This window comes from Triticum dicoccoides, chromosome 3A, assembly GCF_002162155.2.
Source record: "Triticum dicoccoides isolate Atlit2015 ecotype Zavitan chromosome 3A, WEW_v2.0, whole genome shotgun sequence".
NCBI lineage: Eukaryota > Viridiplantae > Streptophyta > Magnoliopsida > Poales > Poaceae > Triticum > Triticum dicoccoides.
The window spans coordinates 139,253,766-139,260,538 of record NC_041384.1 but is presented as its reverse complement, the minus strand read 5'-3'; the positions used below and the strand labels follow the sequence as shown (position 1 = coordinate 139,260,538).

At 46.6% G+C, this 6,773-nt stretch overlaps 1 long non-coding RNA gene across 1 annotated transcript; it reads right to left on the bottom strand.

The window, feature by feature from the left end:
• Positions 1–1,196: 1,196 nt before the first annotated feature.
• LOC119267609 lies at positions 1,197–3,526 on the bottom strand. The gene is made up of 2 exons (XR_005132500.1): positions 2,816–3,526; positions 1,197–2,700 (listed from the first exon to the last, which is right to left on the bottom strand). It is a non-coding gene; the product is annotated as an uncharacterized LOC119267609 (long non-coding RNA).
• Positions 3,527–6,773: the final 3,247 nt, after the last annotated feature.

Sequence of the window (6,773 nt, the reverse complement as noted above, 5' to 3'; positions counted from 1 at the left end):
AGATTTCACTACCGTCATCGGCAGCCAGAGCGGCTGGCGGAGGGGAGGCGAATCCATAGACTCACCCGTAAATCTCGAAGGGGAGAGCTTGCGCTAGCTGCATAGGGCCAGGGAGAAAACCAACTGGCTATATTATTAGCCATGCTCTACTACAGTCTAGAATTCGAGATACCTCTCCATCCATCCCTTGCAAGAAAAGAAGAGAGGAACCCCAGCCTGGGTCCATATAATAAGCAGCATCCCTCCTTGTGAAACGGAACAGGTTGCACTTGCAACTTTGCAAAGACCAAAGTACAAAGCGCTAATTAAAAACTGGGGATAAGTTAAGCACATGCATCGGGAAAGGGAGCCCTCTCCCTCGGAATTTGTAGGCGCCACATCTGAAGGCAATTTTTAAGTGCGTCCAATGGTGGCTTAAAGTGCTTAAGATAATGGGGTTTCGAGGTTGCAGACACGAGGTGCAGGACACCCACATGCACACTCTGTGAGTTCCAACCCCTCCTTGCTCCTTGCCAACTTTAGGGTTTGGGCTTCTAACAAAAAGAAATTAGGGTTAGGGTTCCACACCATGACAGATTGACAGGGGCCGCAGCAATGTAAGACTCTCTCTCTCTCTCCTTTGACTAGTCGCAGCGGTAAAGATCTGCCATTGACATCATCCAAGGGCCGGAGATGAACAGCAGCGACAGTAGATCGCTGCGTGCGGAAGCATGGCGCACGAATGGGAAGGAGGGCCAATGTGGATGGTTTTCAGGTTCGATGCTCTGTATCGATGGAGGCATTGGACATCACGAGGCATTTGCAGTGTTGTGCAGTTGTTTTCCTTAAATACAAGGCTTCAATTCCAAATATACCAGTTCGTTTGTTCTTCTTGAAGAAGCTCATCAATTCAGAGCCATTGGAAATTGTCATGACGTTCTCACTCATGGACTTTGCCCAGCAGATAACTTGCTAGTAGCACACTAGGTAACTATTGCCAGAAAAAGCAAACCTGGAACCTACCGTACGTCATTAAAAACATTTATCAAGATATCATAAAATTACTGATCAAGACAATCTTTCAAAATTGCATGACCAGTGCACCACAGTAGAGACCCAGTGAAGCACATGTATGTATGTTATGTGAACAATAAAAAGCACCAGTAGAGACTCAGTGGTTGCCAATTAATCTACTTATTGGTGAATCCATATTGAAGTGAAAATGAAAAATAATACAGTACCAGTTTGCCATTTAGCAAGAGTGCGTGACAATCACAATTGCAAAACACGATGAAGAACCACATAGGGGTACATTGGCTGCAAATTAACACTCAACAACACACAGGAGCCACACACATCGCACTAGATTCGTAAGCAACAATCAGTACTACATCTACATGCGCTGGCAGTACCGTTGCATTTGCAAAATATGCCTGGCTCCAACATTAATTCCTAGCTATGTCCCGAAGCAGCAGCACATGTCTGCAATCCCATCACTAATTCACCGCCTTTCTTCAGGATCACGGACCATTAATTGGCGATGAAAAGGAGGACATGGGAGTACAAAAGGAGGCAGTCAAGAACAGAACATTAATCTGCAGTGAAAAGGCTAGACAGTGCCTCCCACAGCTTTGACCGACATAGCGGGCCGGCCTGCGCAGTAACCCCCAGCCCCACCAAGAACATCCAGCAATTCAAGGAGAGTCCATGCACGCTTGCTATCATCACAAACAAGATCTGCGAGCAGCCATCGTACGTGTGCAGTGTGGTTGATGATAAAGCATTATATAGTGGAGTACTGCTCAACAATGCACATAGCTCCTAATCATGTCCATGGCATCATATTTCTGGTCACTGTATTTGTTAAGCTGTTTGGTACAGAAATTAATAGCCATCACAAGAAGGCAAATGTCAAGAGGTTGAGAGAATAATTGGAACTGAATATGTAGACTGCAGATGAACAAGATAGGAAAACTGAAGAGGACGAAATTGCTTCAAAGTGTGTACTAATACATATATATAGGTATGACAGATTATTGCACCAATCAAGTCATCATGAACAATTGTACTCATGAAGCCAACACAGACCATGCATACTACTGTAAAATAATTCTACCAACAGCTAGCTAGCAGCACAAAACAAGATCTAATATTGTTAGGACTTCTGTAAAATAATGAGAGGTCTAGTAAACAAGCACTCTACCGGATGCATCTCCAGAAATCATACTAATTAGGATTTTTTTCATAACTATTTCGGTGAAAATAATGACAACATGCTTACAAAGAGTACAACGTTGTTCATATCCTGACTTGATAAAATCACATCACAAGCCGACATGCATGCTCACATATTTCCATGCGAGGGGGGAGAATATCCAGATGCAAAAACATAAGTGGGTTATAAACTACTCCACTGTACACCACAAATCTAAGATTAATAGGGTACTTAGGCCCCTAAGAGCCCTCGGGGAGATGATAAAAACGTTTGGGGAACTCGACCGAATCCATGTGGTGACCATGCTCCGAAAGCTAGCCTAGCATAGCATAGCACCAGGGCCACGCACACGTCCAGTCCAATCATCCTGGTTGCGTGCCAAGTTCCAAAGCAAACAGGGAGATCGAAAGACGTCTCACTGTTTGCACGACCCCAAAGACGCGCGATGTGATCGATCGATCCCCCACACCAGCAAAAGCAAGCAAAGCACCGTATTTTGTCCCAGCCTGCAACAGTGCGTCGACAGATCACATCACGGAGTGCAAAAAAGTAGAGAAAACGCACACAGGATGGAGATCGAGCCCGTATCTAGCATTCTAGCTACGAGAACGAGAGCTGTACCATGCATCTAGGATGTCATCGCAGGTACCCAAAGCAGATGCGCTTTCAGAAAAACAAGGCTTCTGTGAGCAGATCAAGGATTTTTAGTACAAAGGCCTGGTTAAACAAGTAGAAAAATTGAGCCTCGACATCCATTACCGGACTAAATTAAAGAAGAGCCAAACTAGAACTGCGAGCACACCAGAGCGACACAGGTTCTATCATTTCATGCCGGAGAAGCTCGAAAAGAACAGATCAGATCGATCAGGCGGTATGGCGCCCGAAGAAACGAGCAGATCAAGCAGGTGCCGTGCTACATAACATGGCTTAGAGAGGAGGAGGGAGCACCCTTCAGTCCAAGCAACGACGGTGCGAGATCAAAGACTTTACCTCCCGCTTCATTCACTCACCTGCTAAGCTCCTCGGCAAATAACTTTGCTCGGCAAGTGGATGAATGAGTCGGCAGCTAATTCGATCCTAGCACCGCCTGTGAGTGGACTGAAGGACGCTCTCTTCCGTCCATCACTCCCGTCAAAATGAAAAGGAGAGAAAGAAGCTTGCCAAGAACAAGCTCGATGAAAGTACAAGAAGAAACATAAACACATCAAATGACCTGGAGCTTTTCCTGGAACCATGGGAGATTTATTTCATGTGGGTCTTTTGGAGAGCGTTGTGATGGGCAATGGGTAAGTGGATGGCACCAGATGGGTTTAGAGAGCTATGGAGGAAGAAGAGGACGGCAAAGCGTAAGGAAGACGATGGAGAAGAGGCCACTAAATATAGCGGAGCCACGGTCAGTGTGACGCACGCACGATGAAATGTGCAAAAGTGGTGCGAGGTGGCTCATGGTCGGCCGGGTCTTGTACAACTCCATTCCGTGGTTTTCATTTCCCTTTGTTCGTAAGCAAAAACCATGCCAGCCTGCCAAAGGGGCAAAGGGGTCCAAAAGGCCAAACCCTAACAGGATACCAACTCAGAATATTGTACTCGTGGCTATTCAATCTCTCTTTCGGTGCTGAAGTGGTTGCTTAATTTGCTTCCGGTGGTTAAATTAATTGCAGATTAAGCTAGCTAATGATGTCTCCGTCAAGCTACCACGTGCATACTGGGATTTTAAGCTTGTCGTTAACCATATTTCCTTGGCGGAAGGCCAGCTTGTCGTTAACCATATTTCCTTGGCGGAAGGCCAGCTTGTCGTTCTAGATATTTTTAGATCATGGCTACCCCAAAGACGGAATGAGACAGGCTAAGTAGGATATTTTGTTTAGGCCAAAGGATCAAGCACGTTTGGGCATTGAGAAATTGAATATCAAAAACAAGTGTTTGCTTAGTAAATGGCTTTATAGGTTATCCTCTCAAGAGGAGGGAGTATGGATACAATTTTTTTTGAGGGGAAGTATGGATACAATTATTACGTAACAAGTATCTATATTTCACGCAAAAAAAAGACAAGTATCTATACTCCAAAACCTTAGCGCAAGTATCGGCTCAGCCGAACGATTCACCATTTTTGAATGCTTTGATGAGGATTAATGTTGCCTTATTTAATAGGGGAATTTTTATTATTGGAGATGGGACACCAGTCGGTTTTGGGAGGATATTTAGAAGATACGCATCTAGCCTTATGGTACCAACGCTTTATAATATTGTACAATGTAAGAAGGCCTCCGCGAGTGCAATATTGGGGTCGGTTCCCCTAAACATCCCGTTCATGCAATTGGAGAAAGAGGGGATGCGTGGTTGCATTTAGTTCGAAGGTTGATGGAGGCCGCCCTATCTAATTAGCCAGACCCATTTCGATGGACACTATCTGGTTGAGGCAGGTTTTCTATTAAATCAAGTTATGTTACTTGATTAATACAAGATCCGTACTCTAGTCACTTCATATCTAGAAAATCAAAGTTTTGCTAAAGGTTAAGATTTTTATGTGGTTTGTGTAAGGGTGTGATCCTCACCAAGGACAATTTGGCAAAACATAGGTAAAAAGAAACTAAACTGTGTTATTTTTGTGACCGTGAGTTAATGATTCAGCACTTATTTGTTCAAATGCACACACTTGACAAGCTTATGTGACGAGTGGTACATCTATCGTTGAATGTACCTCCGATCCATCTAGTAGCATATCAAATTTGTTTGGTAACTGATTAGGCGGGGTGGAGCTAGCTTAATATGGCGGCGCAAATCCATGTGGGAGTGTGTGTACTACTTTAGGGCAGTTGAAACTATAGGAACAATTATGTGTTTAACAGAACAAAGATTCAAAAAAAATTGCAAGTCATCTACAGGGAGTCTGGTTGGATCCATACGTAGTCATTGCTACACCATGCGGAAACAAAGGGGCTTATGGTGTTTGGGTGCAGCCGACGCGAGATGGTAGAACAAGATAGGGTACCGCTCGGTTTAATAGGGGAGAGTTTATTATTGAAGATGGGGTACCACTCGGTTTTGAGAGAATATTCAGGAGATATGCATCTAGCCTTACGGTACCAACGCTTTATAATATTGTATAACAAGGAGGCATGCGTGAGTGCAATATTAGGGGCGGTTCCCCTAAACATCTGGTTCATGCAATTGGGGAAAGAGGAATGTGTGGTTGCATTTAGTTCGAAGGTTGATGGAAGTCATCTTATCTAATTAGCTGTCAATACCCGATCTTAAATCATACCGATCTAGAATGTAACACATCATATCACTTTCGGCCCCACGCATGGTATTCCCACGACTGCAGCCTTACCTTGGTTAGGACCGTTTGCACATTTTGGCTCACATATATACTTGTGTCGCTAGCATCCATATGAGAGAGGATCCGGGCTGACATGACTAGTCGTAGACCAAGGTGGCACAAACTTACAGGTACAGACATACATGACCCAACATTACACGTGTCAGTCAGCAGCGGGTGTAACCGAGTCGTAGCGAGGCCACAAATGACTCCAGTAAACACCACGTGACATTTCCCCATAGGGACAGACACATGAGCAAAGAAGGACACATGTCGGTTGTAACACCCCGGATATGATTTACCCAATATGTATTCCAACTATTGCCGTTTCCGGCGTTAAGTTATTTTATTTTCTCGGGTTCGGGTCTTTGTCCCCGGGTGTTGTTATCGTTGTCATGCATCTCATATCATGTCATCATGTGCATTGCATTTGCATACGTGTTCATCTCTTGCATTCGAGCATTTTCCCCGTTGTCCGTTTTGCATTCCGGCGCTTCGTTCTCCTCCGGTGGTCATTTCTAGCTTTCTTTCGTATGTGGGGATTAAACATTTCTGGATTGGACCGAGACTTGCGAAGCAGCCTTGGTTTACTACCGGTAGACCGCCTGTCAAGTTTTGTACCATTTGGACTTCGTTTGATACTCCAACGGTTAACCGAGGGACCGAGAAGGCCTCGTGTGTGTTGCAGCCCAACACCCCTCTAATTTGGCCCAAAACGCACCTAAACCTGCTCCATCATCTAGTGCGTTCGATCACGATCGCGTGGCCGAAAACCGCACCTCATTTGGAGCTTCCTAGCTCCCTATACCTCTATAAATAGATCCCTCCACGAAATTTTGGATCCAAATCCACCCTAACCCTAATTTTTCGTCTCTTCCGCCGCCGGACGTGTCCGCTCCCGCCGGACACGCCCCGCGCCGCCGCGCCCGGCCAACCGGGATCCGCCACCTGTCCCCGCCTCCCTCTCTCTCCACCGGCGCCGCCGAGGCCCGCCGCGGCCCACGGAGGGCCCGCCCGAGGCGCCCTGGGCCCCAAGCGCCCCGCGCCCCGGTCGCCGCCCCGCGCCGGCCACCGTGCGCCTCCGCCGGTGACCTCGCCACCCGTCCGCGCCTCCTCCGCCGGCCCCGGATCCGGCGACCCGGCCCCTCTCCGGCGTCCTCCACCTCTTACCCGAAGTTCTCCAGCGACCTCAAGCTTTCCGGCGATCCTCAAAGGCCGCACCGCTACAGTGACCCGTCGGATCCAGATCTGGGACGA